Source organism: Halichoerus grypus, chromosome 2 (assembly GCF_964656455.1).
Source record: "Halichoerus grypus chromosome 2, mHalGry1.hap1.1, whole genome shotgun sequence".
NCBI lineage: Eukaryota > Metazoa > Chordata > Mammalia > Carnivora > Phocidae > Halichoerus > Halichoerus grypus.
This window is the reverse complement of record NC_135713.1, coordinates 74,497,380-74,520,323: the sequence shown is the minus strand read 5'-3', so window position 1 is coordinate 74,520,323 and position 22,944 is coordinate 74,497,380.

Genomic DNA, 22,944 nt, shown 5'->3' with positions numbered 1-22,944 from the left:
CTAGTATTTCACTCTATCTAGTTATATTTTACTAAGTTCATCCGTGAAAAAAAACCCTAACAACTTTATTCATACCAAGCTGTTAATAATGATTCAAAGTATTCAGCATTCAGTGTATAATTGCATACTTAAGTTAAAATGAGAGATCCAGTCTTAATCCCCTGGAATAAATAATCTAATAATGGACATTTGAACATAGATAATGGGCTTGCAGGGTAATTTTTTTTCAACATGAGAATTCCTAACGTCCTCTTAAATCACACTGGATAGAAGCAATGTCAGCCAATGTGGAAAGATGCACAGCCAATATTCCCTCTGTTTCCCGAAATACCAAACTCCCTTTCAATTTGTGTGGAGCTATGTTTCTTTATTAGGATGAATAGACCATACAAGAGAAATTTAGGACCAGCTGAAAGCAAAAAAAAAAAAAAAAAAGCCAGTACCTGATTTATCAAACTGTCTGTTTTCTTGCTGTGATAATGGAAGGTCATATGCACATATGACGACATTCTGAGATCCGAACCGTTTGATCAGCATGAGTCCCTGTATGACTCCCTAAAACAAAGCTCCCTACAAAGCTGCATTGCTCTTGTAGTACGTGAGAAAGATACCTTTTATTGTACTAAGCCACACATTTGGGGATTGCCTGAGGCAGCATAGACTAGCCTATTCTGATTAACCCCTGACATACATGGTTGGCCTGCTCATAGACTCTTTTTCCATCTGTCTCAGGTATTATTATAGCAGACTCAATACTCACACTTAAGTGTAATAACACTGGGCATAGAATAAAGTGAAATCTTAAGCTTTCATAGGTTGAAAAGAGCATAATTGATACTAAGTAGTTACCCACAATCTCCAAATTGTGATATTTTATCAAATCTACATCACTAGTTAAACTGTATCCTCTTATAAAGAAAAAAAATATGCTGCCAATTATAAGTGTTAAATATTCTCAATCATAAGATGTTTCTTGATTTATCAAAAAATTCACATGTTAGCATTGCCAAATCCTGCTTAAAAGAGAAGTTCTCTTGACTACAACTGACCATTTTTTGTTTTTGTAGGGAAAAATTTATGGGAAGAAAATTTATGGAGAACCTTAAAAATGGATGCAAATCTTTACTATTACTCTTATTGAGAGTTGAGTCTATTTCCACTCTCCTAGAATCTGAGTTTATCCTGTGAATTGTTTTCATCAATATAATGTGGCAGAAATGACATTTTGTAACTTTTGAAGATGGGCTGCAATAGCTCAGAAGCTTCCACCTTTAATTTTTGGAAGGTTCCTTTTTTGGAATTCACACATGTAGTGAGAATTCCAAGTCATGTGGAGAGCCCACCTGGAGGAGAACCAAAGCATACCGATTGACAACCCGAACCGAAATCTGAGAGCAGGGTCAGCATCAACCGCCAGCCTTGTAAGTAGGCCTCACTGGAAATCCCCACTCACTAGAGCTTGCAGATGACTGTGGCCCAAGGTAACAGAAGCACGTAGAGCAGAAGCCTCACCCAGCTGAGCCCAGGCGACCCACAGAATAATGAGAGATAAGAAATGGTGGTTGTTGTTATAGCTTTGAGCCATCAAATTTTGTGTAGTAAATTAAATTGGATTTATTTTAAATCAAATTTATTTAAAAATTAATTGGTAGATTTTTAAATTACATTAAAATAATTCATTTAATTAGTTAAATGAATTTAGTTAGTAAATGAATTAAGTAAAATTGAAAGTTCGGGCTTTCAGATATGCTAGTCATATTTTAGTAGACAATTGTAGAACTTTCTTTATCCCAACAGCAAAATGCACATCCTTTTCAAATGGAATATTTACCAAGATAGACTATATTCTTTTTTTTAATGATTTTTTTATTATGTTATGTTAATCACCATACATTACATCATTAGTTTTTGATGTAGTGTTCCATAATTCATAATTTGCGTATAACACCCAGTGCTCCATGCAGAACCTGCCCTCTTTAATACCCATCACCAGGTTAACCCATCCTTGCACACCCCTCCCCTCTAGAACCCTCAGTTTGTTTTTCAGAGTCCATCATCTCTCATGGTTCATCCCCCCTCCAATTTCCCCCCCTTCATTCTTCCCTTCCTGCTATCTTCTTCTTCTTCTTCTTTTTTTTTTTAACATATAATGTATTATTTGTTTCAGAGGTACAGATCTGTGATTCAACAGTCCTGCACAATTCACAGCGCTCACCATAGCACATACCCTCCCCAATAAGATAGACTATATTCTTAGCAAAAAGCAAACCTCAACAAATTTAAAAGAATTCAAGTTACACAAATTACATTTTCTGACCAGAGTGGAATCAAACTAGAATTTAGAAACAGAAATATGTCTGGAATATCGCCACATAATTTGGAAATTAAGATGTACAAACACAGTCTAAACTCATGGATGAAAAGATAAATCAGAAAAATATGAAATATGCTGACCTGAATAAAGAATAAAGCACATAATATCAAAATTTGTGGGATGCAGATAAACAACACTTACAGAAAAATTTATAACATAAAAAAATAGTAAAGACCTTGAATCAATGAGCTATGATACTTTCTTAAGAAACCTGAAAAATGAGAATAATTTTAAGAATACTATAAATAACTTTATGCCCATAAATTCCACTACTTAGATAAAAGACAGATATCTTCAAAGGACAAACTGCTACAGTTCACTCAAGGGCAATAGACAATCTGGGGAGACGTATACCTCTTAAGCATCTCAACTTCATATATAAAACCATCTCACAAAGAAAACTCCAAATCCAGAGGCTTCACTGGCAAATTCTATCAACCATTTAAAGAAGAAGTATTAAAATTCTACAAAAAATTCATATGGACAATAACAAAGGAGGGTGAACTTGCCATCTTGTTTTAAAAAGGCCAGCATTACCCTGACACCAAAATAACACAAAAAATTATAAAAATGCAGGGCAGTATCCGTAATGAAAATAGAGGCAAAGATCCTCAACAAAATATTAGAAAATAAAAGCCAGCAATATATAAAATGGATAATTTCTCATACTTCTATAGGCATTATAGATGTACAAGAGTAGTTTAATTAGGAAAGCAATCAATTTAATTTACTACTTTAACAGATGAAAAAAGAAAAGTCACAGGATCCATGTGTCTCATTCTCCTTGGACCAGTAGGTAACTGAGACATTTTTCTCATGGAAAAGCAGGAATACACATGACCAAGTGCAAATGCAAAGCACATTTCAAACTTCTGTTCACATCACAATTGCAAATAACCCATGATCAATGAAAATTCCTTGGCCAATCTCAATGTCAGTGAGACGGGAAAGTGTACTCCACTCACATGGGGGCAGGGTGGGTGGGGTGTAAATATTTCCTGAGCAACAATCCAAACTATATAACTTACTAAATAGCCCCCTTTATAAAACACTATCTAGGCAGATATTATAGATATCAAGCAGAACATATATCTAGCAATATAATAGAAAAGAAGGAGGGGGTTGCTATAATTAAATGACCTCTCCTGTTTATGTTTAACCATATCCATGTTTTTGGCAAAAATAAATAACAGGTGCAGAACAGGTACTGAAGAAGTTCTTTATTTTAGGTGAGTTAGAGCAGCACTAAGGTCGGATAGACCCTGTTTTTCATCCTTTTTGGCCACTTCCTAACTCAGATTAATCTGAGGACGTTCTTTTTTCATTCTGAAACTCAATTTCATCATTTGCAAAATAATTCTAAATTATTTTGATATTTTTAATGTAAGCATTGATTATTGTAATATATACAGGTCCAATACCATACCTATTAGATATTCCCATAGAGGGTAGCTACTATAAATTACCAAAACGGATTATGTAAGTAGTATGATGAATAGTAGTTAGGTCTCTGCACTCATTTAGCCCATTTACATTCAGGGTAACTATTGAAAGATATGAATTTAGTGCCATTGCACTGCCTGTAAGGTGGCTGTTACTGTATATTGTCTCTATTCCTTTCTGGTCTATTTTACTTTTAGGTTGTCTTTTGCTTAGAGGACCCCTTTCAATATTTCTTGTAGGGCTGGTTTGGTCTTTGCAAATTCTTTTAGTTTTTGTTTGTCCTGGAAGATTTTTATCTCTCCTTCTATTTTCAGTGAAGCCTGGCTGGATATTAATTCTTGGCCGCATATTTTTCTTATTTAGTGCTCTGAATATATCAGGCCTGCCAGGTCTCTGTGGATAGGTCTGCTGCCAATCTAATGTTTCTACCATGTAGGTTACAGACCTCTTGTCCCAAGCTGCTTTCAGGATTTTCTCTATGTCTCTGAGACTTGTGAGTTTTACTATTAGATTTTGGGGTGTTGACCTATTTTTATTGATTTTGAGGGGGGTTCTCTGGGCTACCTGGATTTTGATGCCTGTTTCCCTCCCCAAATTAGGGAAGTTCTCTGCTATAATTTGCTCCAATATATCTTCTGCCCCTCTCTCTATTTTTCTTCTGGGATCCCAATTATTCTAATATTGTTTCATCTTATGGTATCACTTATCTCTCGAATTCTGCCCTCGTGATCCAGTAGTTGTTTATCTCTTTTTTTCTCAGCTTCTTTATTCTGCATCATTTGGTCTTCTATATCACTAATTCTCTCTTCTGCCTCATTTATCCTAGCAGTTAGAGCCTCTATTTTTTTTTTTTAGTTTTTTTTATTTTTATTTTTTTATTTTTAAATTTTTTTATTGTTATGTTAATCCCCATACATTACATCATTAGTTTTAGATATTTTTTATTGCACCTCATTAATAGCCTTTTTGATTTAGACTTAGTTAGATTTTAGTTCTTTTATATCTCTAGAAAGGGATTCTCTAGTATTTTCTATGCTTTTTTGAAGCCCAGCTAGTATCTTTATAATCATCATTCTGAACTCTAGTTCTGACATCTTACTAATGCTGTACTGATTAAGTCCCTGGCAGTCGGTACTGCCTCTTGTTCGTTTTTTTGCGGTGAATTTTTTCTTCTTGTCATTTTGTCCAGAGAAGAATAGATGAATGGGAGAACAAAATGCTAAAAGGGTAACAACAACTCCAGAAAAACATACACTAAACAAATCAGAAGAGACTCAAACAAACAAACAAAAAACATATGATCAGGCTGGTGAATAGAACAGAACCACACACTAGATTTTGGGTGTATTTTGGTCTGTTAGAGGAAACTGTATCCCAAAATCTTAAAGAAAGAAAAACTTACATATGTACAAAAATAAGGGTAAATACAATGAAGGGATGGAATATGACTATAAGAATGAAAATTAAAAAAATTTTTAAAAAGGAATTGATAAGATGTTGGTTGAAAAAGGAAAGAAGAAAAATTTTAAAAAATAGAAAAAGAAAAAAATTAAATTAAAAAAATTAACTTTGAAAGCCTAAAGAATCATGGGGAAAAAGCCATGAATTCTATGTGCTGTATTCCCCTAGCGCTGGAGTTTTGTAGTTCTCATTGATCGGTAAACTTGGTCATGGCGGGATGTTCTTGCTGATTTTCTGGGGGAGGGGCCTGTTGTAGCAAATGTCTTTGCTTGAGGCAGAATTGCATCACCCTTGCCAGGGGCCAGGCTAAATAATCTGCTCTGGTTTGCTCTCTGTAGCTTTGGTTCCCTGAAAACTTTCCTATAGCTTTGGAGGACGAGAGTGAAAATGGCAGCCTCCCAGTCTCTGGCCCAGGAGGAGCCGTGAGCTTGAGGTCCCACTCCTCAGTGCACCCTCGGAGGAAAGCAGTCAATCACTCCTGTCTCCCTGTTCCCCAGCTGCACTCCTTGCTCACCCGGCTTGTGACCAAGCATTTCTATCTCTGGCACACAACCCCGTTTGGAGTCTCCAAACCCAGCAGATTCCTGCAGTGCACTCCCGTGCCATTCCTGGGGAGTGGGGAAGGAAGGGGAGTCTCCCCAGATTTGCTGCTTGTTGGGGCCCTGCTTGAAGAGCAGTGGCTTGACTGTGCCTGGGATCATGGTTTATGGCAACCCCGAGCTGAGAGCCCACTCCTCGGCTCCATCTTTGCAGCCAGCTTCCCCGCTCCAATACCTGGGAGCTCTGCCACACTCAGGCACCCTCAGTCTTTCTGTGACCCAAGGGTCCTGAGACCACACTGTCCCAGCGAGGGTTCCACCCCCCGCTTAGCCACTGGAGCAATGTCCCTCAGCGGAGCAGACTTCTAAAAGTTCCAATTTTGTGCTCTGCTGCTCTATCACTTGCCAGTAGCCGACTGATGGAGGCTCCACCCCCCCAATGGTCTATCTTCCCGAATATCACCTCAAATTCACTTCTCTGCACATCCTATCTTCCAGGAAGTGGTTGCTTTTTTGTTCATAGAATTGCTGCTATTCTTTTCTTCGATCTCCTGTTGTGTTTGTAGGTGTTCAGAATGGTTTGATAACTATCTAGCTGAATTCCTGGAACCAGATGAAATTTAGGTCCTCTGCCAACTTGCTCCACCCCCTCCTAATCCCCTATTTTTAAATTCCAAGTAAGTCACTGCAAATCAGAACGTTGTGTTAGGTCTCATGTTGGGGACTTAATTTATTTTTCATTTTTATATTTCATCTGTAGCTAAGCTCATTTTGACTGAATACCTGTCCACAGAAAATAAGCACACTCATCTTTAAACTTAGAACACTGAAGGCAATGTTCTTACTTTCTCACTATGTATCACATGCCCTCTACATTCCAGGTAAGACTTACTTTGAATAGAAAAAAGAAAAGGGCTATTTTCTATCATCACCGTAATTATTACCCTAGGTTTGGCTTCAATGTCTCTAACAATTTCTATTTTTTATGCTTTTCTTTTTTTTTTTCTCTCTTTTCTTCAGTACATGATATATGTCTATCATGTTTATCCTTGTTATCATTTGTAAGGCAAATATGCTAGTTTCAATTTTTATCAGGGATTACTTTAGAACATGTATATAATAAATATAAATACATATTAATATGTATTAGACTCTCAAGAGAAAATAATTTTTATTTTGCTTTCATTAAAGGCCAGTGAAAGGAATTAAACTATTTTGCCATATGATGCAATAGAGAAATGTTATGAGAAATACTACATTGAATTCAAGCTTCCTTGACTTTTTAAGTTCTCTCATATATGAGTGCATAATTTACACAATTGTTGGTCTCTATCCTTAGAAATGAATTCCACTGTGAAGGAAAATCATGAATCCAAATCATCATAAAAATCTCTCCCATGCTTCCTTCATTCTCCTACATTCATGGTGGAAATGTGATTTTTTTGGAATCACAATTGAAAGCTATTAGGTACTATCCACTAAAGTGGAACTTATGTATATTTTAATAACCAATAATTCTATCTTTTTAATAAAAGACAAATATATATAAACTCATCAGACAATAAACAAGAAGTAATGGACTCATAATGGCATGCCCAATGTTTTTAGGATGTCAGCTGATAAGCCATAGAGAACCAGCGTCCATTCTTGAGTTACAGATTGTTGGAATAAAAACTTTAAGAATATTAATGTTGAGATTCAAAAGAATGGCATAACTCCATATATAGTATCAATAGATATTGGACACCCTACCTTGTTTACAGTACAATATTACTCTTAAATTATTCCTTCACTTTGTTTTTCACTTACCCAGATCATTCATGATCATTCCTGTACTATGCTTATTTGACAGAAAAAGTTTTTAAAAAGATAATAATAGATAAGTGTTTTAGTATTATTACAATAACTAATGACCTACTCTTTTAAAAGCATATTTATGGACATTTATTTGCAGATACAGAAAAAGAAAAGTGATCCATGTGAAACAAATATGTTTTTAAATACTCCTTACTTTATAATCTCTTATCTGTAAGCCAGTTTATCCTTCTCTATTTCTTACCTGCCAGTAGGCCTCAAGAAAAGAGACAGAGTAAACATCCTTTCAGAGAGAAGGACAATAAAGTTTGAAAGTTCTGTTATTCAAAAGAATGTAGGTGAGCTAGCTATCCATGAAGATCCCAGGGACAGCAGGAAAGAGAATAATATATTCAAATGTTGTGGTAAGTTTAGACATTCATGTCCTTATATTTTCCCTTTAGAAATGCTTATTTGGAGAGAGTAGATCTTGAGAATGTCAGGAGGGAGTGGCCGGTGACACAATTATTAAGAAGTTTGAGAAAGCTTGGGATAAGACTGGCATGTGTCACATGATCAGACAGTGAGAACTCACACGGCACTGAGAGATGGGAGTGGTTAGAAAGATAAGCCTGAGGTAGTCCTCAGCCCCTCAATAGCTTCAGAGGGTTCAGAAATTTCCTTTCTCCGAAAAAGGCATTCAGTGGACCAGCAGAGACCTGGGTTGGGATGAGAGTGGCATATGTTTGGAACCACACACCATAAGTTAAATATCTTCACAATGTTCATTGAGCCAAAGGGATCAGTTACACCTCAGTGGTCAGCAGTACAGGGAGCAGAATGGACCAGCCACTGTTCAGCAGAGACCAGAAATGATGCAGAGAAAATCATTAGGATTCGCTGCTCTTGTTTCCTGACACCACTACAAGGACATGAAACATTATGCCGGGTACACAAAAGCTATCTTAGGAAGGGCAGGTGGAGAGGAGAAATCTGAGCAGATTGATTCACCCAAAACAAATGAGTATACTTAAGGAAAAATAGTGTCAATTTTTGGATTCAAATGAATACTGGATTGTTCTAAAGTTGGTGTGTGGGACCGTGGTTCCTATTCCACTAAACAGGTTTATGACAAAGAAAGGATCAAAAACAAAACAAAGAAACAAAAGAAAACAAATAAGATCCCACAAACTATGGTTTGTTTTTTTTAACATTTTTTATGCATTAGCAAAATTACCACTTATTACACATAATTTGACTTACTGTGGAAGAAATAATGAAATCCAGCACTTAGCCTCTGAAGTCTGCACCATTCTTATTTACCAAGACAAATAATCCCCAATGCAATTGTCACCTATAAAGATAGACACTTGACATAGGTGATAAGTAGTAATTTTCAAAGAGAAAATTTGAACATTTCACTCAGTTCTATAATGTCCAAAAACACATCCAAATGCATGGTTTTATTATAAGATTAACTATGTCACTTTCCCTTAAAACTGGCTCTTCTACTTCCCAATTCCAAATCCCAAATGATAATATTTATTAAGAAGGCTAGAAAGAGCTTGAAGGGCTTTTTGTTTTTGTTTTGTACTAGGTACAATGTACTAAACTTCAAAGGATTTATTAAAGCTTTTATCCTAATCCAACTTGGAACTTGCTTTACATTACCAATATCTAATTTTTGTCACCATCTTATTTTATATCAGAGTGATGATGGGAAAGAAAAGCCAAAGAATCTACGTTAATACCAAGTGCAATGATGGCCCAACAGCTTACAAACACAGTTTAATATGATAGTGTAGCTGAAAGAGGGATTTTAAGCGCCATTTTCCCAGATGTCATTTGCAAAATATTAGTAACAGAAATGGTCAACAAGGATTTACCGTTATGGTACCTTGTTTTATAGCTGGAGTATTGTTTTCTCTCTCTGTTAATTCTAAAAGTTTGTATCAGGATGACCTCTGAACCATTTCCAGGAACTACAAATCCCATTATTTTATGACTAAAGGAAAATCTTACAAAGATTCAAAGACTATTTTTATTGGTTTTGTTTGTTTCTCTGGCAACGTTAAAAGAATCTTCATTCTGGAGATCACAGATTTTAACAAAATATTTTCTCAAGCTGTTATAATGAAAATGTCAGAAACTAAAAGCTCCCTGAACCCTTAGGTTACATATAATATATAACTCAGTATATATGTTAGCTGAGAGTCTAGGATTGAAAACAAAAATGTGACTCACATATCAAGTATAAGTGTGCTTTTTTAAAAATTATATAAAACTTTCTGTACTGCTAATGTTACTTTAATTGGAGGGTAGGGTGGGTCATATGTAAGCATCATTTTTTATCTGCTGTTATTAAACTCCATTAAAGAATTATTATCTTTGTTGATAAAGGATGGTAGTTTATTTTAGTAAAGAACTTCTTTTCTTAAAGGATATAGTTAAATTTTTAAAATGCAGCACTCCTAATTTGAAGCTATATTTCCTAATACTTCTTTCTTAATTAAAGTTTTAATCCCAAAAATATCTACTGCAAGTAAGATGTCTTTTTACGGGAAAATTGAAAGAAATAATAAAGTCACGAAAGAAGTTATATACCTCAATTTCATATATGCTCTCTTTCTCCCTCCACTATGGGGATTTCTAAGTTCCTTTGTTTAAGGAAAATGAAATACAAGTAGATATATTTGTTTACTCTATAACTTTTCTCCCTCCCATTTCCTCTCCTCCCTTCCCATTTCAAGCAAGTATTCAAATTTTTAGCATTTTTCTCCTTGCAAGGTAAAAAACAAAAACAAACAAAAAACCTACTTGAAGCTAAGCCTTCTGAAAGTGTCAACCATGAAAATAAAAGAGCCATTTATTTTATTAGTGAAATGAGTTTATTGGTGCATAGCAGAAGAACTGCAATTCAGGACAAGCAAACTATGAAAAAACTATAGGCAAGTCTGAAGAGACAAAGGGAGGGTCAGCTTTTGTTAAGGTTTAGGAGGAAATTGGGGAGGGTTGTTTTGAAAAAAAGTTCATTGGAGAAGAACAAGATTTCAAGGTTATGGGTATTTCTCACTGGCAGCAAGTGGTGGTTAGTGCATTGTTGCTAGGGCAGGGAGAGATCTTTCTTTTTCTTAAAAGCAAAAGAAGAACTTCTTCCTTCTTCCTTCTGGTTATGTTATCAATGAGTGGGCTCCCGGACTCCATTTTAAATGAGGATTCCTTTACTCATTTTTTTTTTTCTTTCTTTAAAGATTTTATTTATTTATTTGACATGAGAGAGAGAGAGAGCACAAGCAGGGGGAGCAGCAGGGAGAGGGAGAAGCAGGCTCCCACTGAGCAGAGAGCCCGACAATGTGGGTCTCAATCCCAGGACTCTGCGATCATGATCTGAGCCAAAGGCAGACACTTAAACAACTGAGCCACCCAGGCGCCCCACCTTTACTCATTTTCAAGAAAGTTTTATAACATTTTAAATTTATTGTAGACGTTATGTTGAGACAATAAGGCTGAGTGTATTGAGAGGAGGATAAAGATAAAAAGCAAATTATACAGAGATTGACAGTAGTAGGTGAGAGAGGGAAGAAGAAATGGATGTAAATTAAGAGGAAGGGGAAACAAGAGAATGCCATCTCCCCTGCCAACAGGAAAAGCACCATGCCCAGAGTAGGCAAACTTTCTTCTCCCATTTACTCGTAGTGATGAAAGCCAAGAGAAGAGATTGGATGAGAGAGTGCAGAGAAGGGATCTAGAATGGGAATAGATGGCCAGGACACAAATTTGCATAACCAGCTCCAATTCTGAATTCCTGGGACTTATATTGTTCTCCACAGAGTGAATGCTTAATGAGATCTCACTGCCGGTGACACAAAAGGCAGGACAATATCACCTACCAGTTAGGTTAGAGCAGAACATCTGCTAATGACTTTTACTGGGAGGCTGCATAAGAAAACGCCAATATAGGGCACCTGGGTGGCTCAGTCGGTTAAGCGTCTGCCTTCGGCTCAGGTCTTGATCTTAGGGTCCTGGGATCAAGTCCTCGGTTGGGCTCCCTGCTCCATGGGGAGCCTGCTTCTCCCTTTCCCTCTCCCTCTGCCTCTCTCTCTCTCATGAATAAATAAATAAAATCTTAAAAAAAATAACTTAAAAAATGCCAAAACAAATTCACATTTATTTCTCTAGGATTATGTGCTTCTAATGGTCAAGCATAAACTTGGAAAACCTTTAGGGGTTATTAAGAATTGCTATTGTTTGTTTGTTTGTTTTTGATATAATAACAGGACAGTGGTTGATTGTGATCCAAATGGTCAGGTAAATTCGCTCATTTTTCTGTAGTATTAGACCTATAATGCCCAACTTCTTTTAAGCCTTGAGGTAGTAGATACTAATGTGCATGACTATTATATTCAGTGTTAGATAGAATCTATCTTTGGAAACTTTGCAAAATATGTCTTGTTGGCTCTTTTTATACACTGTTATATTTTTAACAGCGTAGGTTAAAAGAGATTTGAAGAAGTTTGATACACTGCTACCAAATAGTTTTATTCTGCCTAATTTTAATTTTTAAACATGTGATAACTTGAGAAGAAAATATATATGGTATAATAATACATTATTACAAACACTAATTTTATCAAACCCATATTATTTTAGTATATATAAAAAGCAGTTATTGGGACAGGCAGAAGCTGAGGTTTTTACATTGCTATTTTAATTTTGTTTGCACAGGGTTTTTTGGCACTATTTAAATGGATTTATGTAGGGATTATATATTGCATCAGTACATGGAGTGGAATATGCAGATGAATTACTATTTCTATACAAAAGCTTACAATTTATTTGATATATACAAGCTTAGAGATATTTACACTTAAAAATTACCATTTAAAACATGCAGATTTTGAGGATATTGAAGCTATGTTTACATTAATCTATTATAATTACCTTATAGAAGCTTTTTGTGACTTCACAGAGTATGCAGAATCTGTATTTCATAAGTCAACTATTGATTTATGGAAGCATCAAAGAGAAACTTGCAAAAACTCTGATAGAAAAATAAAAGAAATGCGAACCGACTCCCAAAGTACCCTCATAAAAATACATTTTCTTCATTGTACATTCTGCTTTATTAAAAAGGATGTGAAAGTTTCTGCCTTAAATAAATCATAAAAATTATATCCCTTGCCACACAAATCAAGTGAATAGGTACCCTATCCACCTACTTCCTCACTCAAACACCAAGAGTCAGTCATTTTCTTCTAAGGCATATTTATTACAGGACGGCTATATTCTTTGTGGCTAATCTGTGCTCTGTTGGTGATTTTGCCCTGTCCAATACAGATAACGTTAGAGCTTGGTTGATAGTTGAAAGCCATCTGGTGGAGTGAGGAGATGATCATGCAAATGGAGCCAGGCTGCCTTAAACAGATCAATATTGACAAAGCTGGGTCCTCATGTTCTGCAGTTGATGCTGCTATTGCTGAAGATGGGTGCCGTGTGATTTCCCAGCTCCTGGTAGAAAGGCTTCCAGTGTCCTAGGCAAAAAGTACATAATGCATTTCCCTCGAACCATGGTCAAGAAGAGAATGCCAGAATGTAACAAGTTTACTGGGTCATGCTTTCAGTTTTATTCCCAATCTAGTCAGGAACATGCCTGGATATTTTAGATGACAGGTTCCTTTAGAGCATGGCACTATTGACATTTTGAGCTAGATAATTCTCTGCTGTGGGGGGCTGTCCTGTGCATTGTATGATGTTTAGCAATACTCCTGACCTCACCCAGCAAATGCCAGTAGTACCTCTCCTCCCAGTGTTGACAGCTAAAATGCCTCCAGACATTCCCAAACGTCCCCTGGGGGTTTATGGGTGGGGGGGGCAAAATTGTCCTGGGCTGAGAACCACTACTTTAGAGTAGGGAATATGGTATGAATATTTTTACATGAACTCAAATCATCTTCCCAATAGCATCACATAAGAAATCCATGAAGCTTACATGTATTGAGAATCCATTATGTGCCAGAAAGTGAATTAAGTGCCTCCACGTATATCAATGTATTTATTCTTCCTAACATGTAAGGTAGGGATTGCCTTAGGGGAATGGAGGGAATGGAGATACAGAAAAGTTAATTGACTTCCTGGGATTCAAAATTAAAGGTTATTACACCAAGCAATAACAGCTTTATACCTGTGTTAGGTACAATCATCCTCACGAGGATCTAGTAGCGTCAGACTGGCTTTGAATCTACTAACACAGTGTTAGACGCTTGCGGATTAGTGTTGGTCCTCTAGAGCTTAGCCGAGTCAGGGGTTCCACATTTGGAAGAAATCCTAAGCAGCATAGCATTTATTTGATTCTAAAGAACATTTGAGTTAAGACTAAGATCATAGGAATTACCTAGATTATAGAAAACAACATTTGATTCTCACGTTCTTATAAATTATAAAACAACTCCATGTGGCACAGCCATTGTAATCGTCATATTCTAGAACTTTTACTTCTCTAAGTTTACCCAGCTCCACAGCCAAGCACCACTGAAAGGAAAATTGCTTTGCTATGGGAGTTAAAATGGAGACTGGTAATGGGTGCGTTCCTCTTGATGTTGTCTGTCAGTTTCTGCCTTTACCTTAGTTACTCCACCATTGCATCTGCAATAGCTTCCTGAGAGGGTACGTGGACCTCAACTTTAGAAACTTGGCATGAATAAGAATATTCAATCTTGCTCTTCCTTTTAAAATTTTAAAAGTATTTCACAAGTTTACTTGTCATTTCTTATTTTAAAAAAAGAAACTTAAAATAGCCACAGAAGGATCTTATTTTAATATAATGAAGATAATTTACAAAAAAAAAAAAAAAAAAAACTGCACTTAGTTAAGGAACCCTAAAAAAAATATTTCAATAAAAAGAAATTTAGAAATATACCTGGAGTTATTGTTACCGTTAAATATGTTTTAGGAATTTTATGAAAAGAGTATGACAGCCAAGAGAGAAAAGGTTATCAATAACCTATGAAAAATTCTCACATTTTCAAGGAAAAAAAAAGGCAACTCAATATGGCAGAATAATTCATAGAAAAACTGGCCAAATGGCCAAATACACATGGAAACATGATCAAATACAATATTAAGGGAATGCAAACTAAATCAACATAAATGTTTTTCATCGATTAAGGGCAAAAATGGTAGAGTGTTAAAATGTGGGGGAAGTAGGTTTTTATTCATTGTTGATGAAAATGTAAAATTTACAGCCTTTTTGGAACATAATTTGACAATTAAAATGAAAATATATACATTTAGCTGCAATTAATAGAAAATCTAATGTGCCAGTGATGGAAAAAAATAGATGTCTCTGTCTCACATAAACCAAGCCTCGATATACATAATGTGATGAGGACACTCCACGGTCATCAGGTTCTTGTCTGCCTCCGCCATCCTTAGCCCCCAGCTTACATCTCATGACTCAGGATGAATATTTGAGTTCCAGCCACCACATCTACACTTCAATTAGTATGCAAAAGAAAAGGCATCAAAAGGCTCATTACCTTCATTTAAGGACATTTTCTAGAAATTATGCTTATATTAATCATTTAGCCACTTTTAAATATAAGAAATAAATATGCTCAGCTGAAATGTAAGGGGTATATTACTAAGGAGGAAGGTGAACTGGTTATTAAGAGATGACTAACCAGTACCCTTTGATAGGGCAAAAGAGAAAAGTAATAGCATACAAGGATATGTGTTCAAAGATATTTGTTGTAGCATTGTTTATAGTAGAAGACAAATGGGAACTCAATAAATGTCCATTCATGAGAGACTGTTAAATAACTTGTGGTATATTTACATCAGGTAATACTGGAAAAGTAATCATTGAAATGTAATAATTAAAGCTGCACAGACGCCTTAGAAGTATTTCTACAGAGTATTGCTAAGTATGAAAACAACTGAGAATCAGACACCCAACCTATAATCATTATTATCTTGTGGTGATCAGCAAATGCACTGATGACTGGGAAGACACTCTGAAGCCTGTGGAGTGTCAAGAAATTAAAGGGATCTTGATGTGAAACACATAATACAAAATTACAGGTGCTTGATTTGCACATTTATTAGATATTCTAACTTTTTTGGTGTGTCTCCTGTACTGCATGGGCTAGCAATCTACACATTTTGCTTCCAAGACTCCTATATTTTTGGAGCTCTGAATGTAGTTTAGGTTCCCCAATCAGAGGCATTCCTAGAAAACTGGAATTTAGACATGAGGAAAGTGGGAAGAGCCCCATCACATGAGGTGCCATTTACCGATGCGGACTATGGCCCAGCCAGCCCTGTCCCGAAGCGGGCAGCACCCTCTTCATCACAGGGGCCGTAACTGTCTTGACTGCACAGGTCTGTGGGATCATTTAAGAAATGTTTCTGGATGCTTAGCCTGAAGTCTGTTTTCTCAGCTAGCCTAATCATTCTTCACGTCATTCCGTACTCTGTAATAAATCCCTTTCTGCTTAAATCAGCAAGAGTAGATTTTGTTCTTGAAAAATAAACCCTGTCTAATTGTACTTTTGCTTTTTGAATCTGAGAAGATTGGAAAATATGTTTGTGCTCCTATTATAGTTCTTAAAAATATGAAATATGCCAGTACTCATACATCTTTAAGATTTATAACTTTGCTAAAATGACTGAATCAGATCATGGCATGGCAGATTAAAAACTATGCGACGAGAATATAATGTCTATAAAACTACGATGCTTTGTTATCTGCTGGACTAATTTCCTAGTCTCTCTCCTTTTTTCTTACCTTTAGCAATAAAAAGACGATTGTTAGATTTTTATCCCTTCCTCCATTCTACTTTATTAGTCAAGTACCTATTCATTAAAATCTTCTGAATTCTAGCACAATCTTTGTATCTAGGGAGAAAGTACACAGATCCAGAATGCTGCCGGACTTATGTTCCATTCCCCAACCCCAACCATGTGGCCCATTGCAGCCTTATCACAGGAATAATAAAGCATATTATTCACATTTATAAGTATATAATAATGAGTGACTGAAAAAAAATGGTTTTCTACCAATAAAGATATTCAGTCAACTGAAGGCCAAACTTTCTGGAACTAGCAGTTCAGTGAAAGTTGTAAAAATGTGTTTTGATAGCACATCCTTTCATCAACTAAAGGATTATTAATGTATAAACCCAACAGTTTTGTAACTGATGAAGAGGATGAGGATGACATTGGAAAAATCATGCCTTCATCTAGAGAAGCATAGTCCACAGCACCTACCCTCTTTGAATTGTCACCTTCCTGTAATTTTCTGCCACGTGTCTAATCATTTACACCATGAGGGGAAGGGATAAGGAAAAAAGGTGGGACTGGGAAGACGAAAAGGAGTTAACCTGTATGCCAATGACTACTGGACAAGTCTGTGCTCTCTTACAAGTACCGGATTCAAAATCATTGCCAGTGAAGGTCATTCACTTTACCCAGAATAAAACACAATAGCAGTATAATTTCCTTAATCTCTTGTGTGACTTTCTTTCCATGCATTACGTTTCCATCCCTCATTTCTTTTGTCTCATTTCATGTCTTCCATTATAGTGGCTTTAATATGCTTACTCCCCAGTCTCTTACTGGCCTTGCTTCAAATCATTTACTGTAGGTAATTAGCTGTAGTGTGTCTGAGCCTCTGTTATCTCTGCCTGCTCTGTTCACAGCAGCCTCTTATGAGTTCCCTTCTTCATTTAGAATGTAAAAGAGTCAGAATAGAATCAATGTCTGCTGAGAACTGTGTGGTTTAGTTTGTTCATAACTTCAAGCAACTAATTGCTCTGCTTCGTTTTCTTGATTAAAAAACACAAATCCAGTGGCAGGAACATTGTTTAATTAAAAAATACTGACTGAAGTCAATCTAACATTAAAGAGAGGAAGGCGTTGCCATGTAACTGAATCAAATACAAAACCAAACATGAAGCCACCACAGGAATGAATATGTAGTATAAAATATTCTTAGACTTCAGGGTAGATGTAACCCAGATCACTGATTTTGCTTCTGTCAATACGCAAGAAAATAATAGTAGTAATACTATTATTACTACTACTACTAATAATAAATACAGCATTTTTTTCATCAATCCATTAGGAAAAGAGATACAACATTTTGCCATAAAATTTAAAAAGTTGTGGTGCAAAAGAAATCACGTGAAAATTCTGACATGTTTGTGTACCGATTCGGTCAGAAAAAAAAAAGCAGGCATTGGAAAAAGTGATTAGAAAATCCTGAGAACATTCACTGGCATTCACAGGTGTCGAATGGGGCACACTGAGACGTGGAGACTGCATCCAAAACAAAAAAGTATAAAGGAAATCATCACAATGGGATTTCACTTGAAGCAGGAAAATGTTCCAGGAGACAGTACCCGTCCATTTTGTCTCTTCAAACTGAAAGAAAAGTGGAGGGAGCATAATCACCATGGCTCTGGCCAGATCATCATTCAAAGCAATAAATTCTGAGCATGGAAACTACAAGAGTCTGTAAGGGAGCAGAGGTCTCCCCTGCTGAGAGCCCAAAATCATTTGTCCTTCACCCACCATTCCAAAGAAAGCCTTCTTACTTTTCCATCTCCTGGATAGGGGCGTGGCATCAGCTTCTAGGGAGAGACCATCCATTTGGTAGACTGAACAATCAGAACTTAGGGTTTCTAAGCTAAGTTGCAGAAGTCCCACACCATGGGACTAAAATATGTTTTAGATTTGGTGGCTAGAACTCTGGAGATTCTCTTTAACACAAGCTCAAAAGAGCGATTCAAACTCCAGTTCCTCCATTAATGGCTGCACACTCTCTGTTGAATTCTCTCCGCCCTATGCCCACACCTGACAAATCAGGAAAGTAAACATAAAATAATGCCTCCAAACTCCAATTCATAATAGAGGATGAACAAATCACATATAAGAAGCCACTCACCACGTATGAAATCCTACCATGGCCTCCCATGACACTTAGAATTAAATCCAACTCATTATTCCTGGTTGTTATGGACTTAATTGTGATTCTCCGAAGTTTATATGTTGAAGCCCTAACGCCCAATGGTTTGGAATGTGGTTATATTTGGAGATAAAGCCTTTAAAGAAGTAATTAAGGTTAAATGACATCATCAGGGTAGGGCCCTAATATAATATGACAAGTCTCCTTATAAGCAGAAACACCTGGGGTGTGTGTACACAGAATAAAGGCCATCTGCAAGCTGAGGAGAGAGGCCTTAGGAGAAACCAAACCTGCCAACACCTTGATACTGGATTTCTAGCCTCCAGCACCTTCTAGCCTCCTAAATTTCTGTTGTTTAAGCCATCCAGTCTGTGGTATTTTGTTATGGCAGCCCTAGCGGATTCATACACTGGTGCATAAAAACGTGCAAAACCTGCACCTAATTTCCCAGCCCCTTTTATTCATTGTGGCCCAGTTCTGTTTCTGTCTTTTCCCCTCCCCTAAAACATTCCAATCACCCCCTTGACCCAGCACAAAGCCCTCGCCTTTCTTCTCAAGATTGTCATGTGGGCAGCCACTCTTGTCATTCTGATCCATGTTCAAATGACACATAATAGAAAACGTCCTTCTCTGGTTACCCAATATATCCCCCATCATATGCACCTAGAACACAGCCAGCACTGTGATACAGCCAGCACTTGATCAATATTTATTGAAGGACTGGAAGAGATGGCAAGGGAGTCAAAATTATAAAATGAATAAATCCCCACCAAATGATTCTGGTCCCCAAGCATGAGAAAGATGGAAAGCAATGGTATAACATCTTTGCCACCATTATATTAGTGTAAGGGAGAAGGGGAAGGAGAAACTGAGGGAGGAAAGAAACTTGAAAAAAAGCAGCAAAAAAACTGGGCTTAGAAGAAGCCAATGAAAACACCAAAAAAAAAAAAAAAAAAAAAAAAAAAAATCCCCTGAGTCCCTCTCCTTAGCAAAGCATTTAATATGAACCTAAACTTAATGAAATATGAGCAAAAAGATGTTAAACCAACAGAATGAGATGAAAAGAGAAATGCAGATCTAAGAAAACAAATGAGTGTCCAACAACACAACAGACAACGCATAAGTTAGAAACAACAAGCACTAGAAATGATAGAGCTTAAAAATCAGATTGCTGATGGGGAATAAAGGGTTGAGATAGCTACTGTGTGCCCAGGTAAACCGACCAACAAGCGGGTAGGTGAGAGTGAGTATAAGAGATAGTAGAATGCAAGACATCCTGTTTTTATGATCTCTGCATTCCTGTTTCATTATGTAAAAAATGTTTTCTGTAGAAATCTTGTGCTCTTATTAGTACCTGTCTGTGGCTTCCCCAAGGAGGGCATGCGGTGTGTCTGCTCGGTGAAAGTCTAACAACGTTGCCTCCCCTTGCTACGTGTGTATCAGATGGTGTGTTCAGGGCTGCTGCTCTTTCTGAGCGTCAGCACGTTTGGAACGGGCGCGCTTCTCCAGGCAGCGACCCAAGTAACTGCTTGGCGGACCCCCATTGGTAACCAGTTTGGGGTCCCGGTCTAAGCCTTATCCACCTGCCAGGAGGGAAAAAGAAAAGCCTTGTCCATTTCTCAACTAATTCAGAGTATAGAAGTATCTTTCTTAGCAATGTGCTTCTTTGTTCATTTGTGGTTCATGTGGGACTCAAACTTTCCCTTATGAGTCATGTTTTTGTCATTCTCCTCTTGAGGTCAGGGTTACATGACAATATATATTGATCAAAGTTTCATATACAAACAATTCAAGTTGTTTATCCAGCCCTCAGAGGAAGAGTACCCAGCAAGGTGTCTCTGATTCCGTGATATGTGTCAAGTTAGTTATTTCCCTTTAACTGACACAAGAATCTAATTTCCTAAAGTCACTTTAAAGCAAAGACATTTACAGAAACCTGCATTTTAAGTCTTGGTTTCTAAGATACTAAAATCTTCATTATGTATTTTGTTATACTTGCATTAGCTTATTATAGTATTGAGCTAATTAGTTTTTTTTTTAAGATTTTATTTATTTGAGAGAGACAGAGAGAGTGAGAGAGAGCACAAGCAGGGGGAGGCAAAGGGAGAAGGAGAAGCAGGTTCCCCACTGAGCAAGCAGCCCAGTGCAGGGCTCCATCCCAGGACCCTGAGATCACGACCTGAGCCAAAGGCAGATGCTTAATCGACTGAGCCATCCAGGCGCCCCTGAACTAATTACTTTTATTCCTAAGCCCAAAACTATATATAAATGATGCACATCGATAAAGTTTATTATGACTCATCACTATCATTACTATGATTTTTTCTGACAAATTTTTAAATATTCTTAGGAAATCATTCCAATTGCTGAATTTCTTTAGGTGAGGCAATATGAAAAAATGAATTTCTTTTCAGATTCCAATAGGTAGATCAACACCTAGGCTACTGAAATTTATAGTGTGTAATTACATAATTACATATATAAAAATATATGTATGTGTATATATTATATATACACACATGCACTCACAAATACGTATGTATATCATCTACATATATATGCATATAGTATATTTATGCAAATATAATTTCCATAATCTCCACACATATCTACGTTGGTTATAAAGATATTTGAAGTAAATGAATAGATTTCATTTGATATATATTTACTTATATAGAAATATTTGTTGCCTTTATATAGGAAAAGGAATGCTGTTTTATCATATAATTCTTATATATCATGTTTATTACATTCTCTTATATTGTAGTATATATTTTCCTCTGGTTCTTTTAAGGGTAATAGTAACACGTTACCTACCAAGAAGGTTTGGTAATTTGAAGAGCATTTGTTACAGAGCTCTTAAATTAAATTAAGAAAAGATCTTTCAGTTGTAATGAAGGTATAATAAAATTCTAATGAGTTCTCTTTTACTACTTAACTGTATTGAAAGAAATGGCATCTGAGTAAAACTGATATGCACTTTAATCTACATTTAAAGGCAAAGTCATAATTGAGATTGAATCAATGATTTAGATAATAAATGTTGTACACCACGGTGTATCGAATAAGAATAACATTTATGAAGTGCCTATTATATGGACTGTGCTAAGTAAGAGTAAGAAATAGCTACTGCCTTCAAAGAGTTTAAAATGTGATTGAGGAAAACAACAACATAAAAAGTTAAATAACATTTTACAGCTATCACAAAAGTGATGTCATAAAGAAGCACATGAGTAACTGCCAAGTGGGTTATTCAACAGTAATTGCACATAGGGTATGAAGGAAAGAGTGATCACATTGATAGGTGTGGTCCAGGGCTGCTTTATGGGCAGGACAGGGAATGGAGGAAAAAGTAGGCATTGCGTAGCTCCACTACGGGGGTTCAAGAAGGCCATCCATAAATACATGCACCCTGTTCTTCCCCAGAGTTAACATCATAAAGACAAGTTATCTTTGTATTGCTTTTGGAACTGACTTTATAAAATCCACAAAGCAGGTAGAAAAGCATTGAATTCCATCTCCATCATAGAAAGGATAATAGATTACTTGCGAGTAATTACAATTAGCATTATAAGTTATTGCCAACTGTCCCAGTTCTCCTGCAAAGGTAACAAATGAAATAAAAACAAACTATCTATAATTTCTAGTGAACAGTTGAGAAGCATCGTTATATTTTAGCATTCATTCTTTTATTTGCTCATTTAATGACTATTGACATGATGAACAAAATAAAATAAATCCTTTGCATGTAGACTTAGCTTCTAAGGAGGGAGAAATGCATTGGAAAAACAAAATTTGTAATGTCAGTGATGAGAAAAATAAGAGTAAGCAATAGAGGTTGAAGAAGAAGGAGGCTATTACAGATGTTATAGACAGGGTCTCTGTGAGGATCCAGCATTAGACAACACTCAGTCTCCACTCTCCGTAAGTTTAGATAATAAAATCCTTGCTTAAAATGATCTTTAGACTTTACGATTTGCACAAAGAGTTCATAATTCAACTTGTAATAATTTGGTTACAGGGTGCACGTGAATGCACTTCCGTAGACTTCCAGCATGTTTAAATGTTACAGAGAAAAGGATGAGAAAGAACAAGTGAGGGAGGATGCTCCTTTTTAGGAACTCCAAATTTGTACACATTACTATTCCAATACTTGTCACATCTTATGTCAATTGTTGGTCTATTCATCACTGGGAGATATTGCTCACAGGTAGGACAGGGCTGATCATCCCAAGTCTTCTGGCCTGGTGCCGTGCTCTCTCTGCTTAGGCATGTTTTCTTAATTCTCATCACAAAATGCATGAGAGAGGAGGGAGATGCTGCCAAGAAAGGCGGCCTTAAAGCATGCTCAAAATAGCCCCCATTCC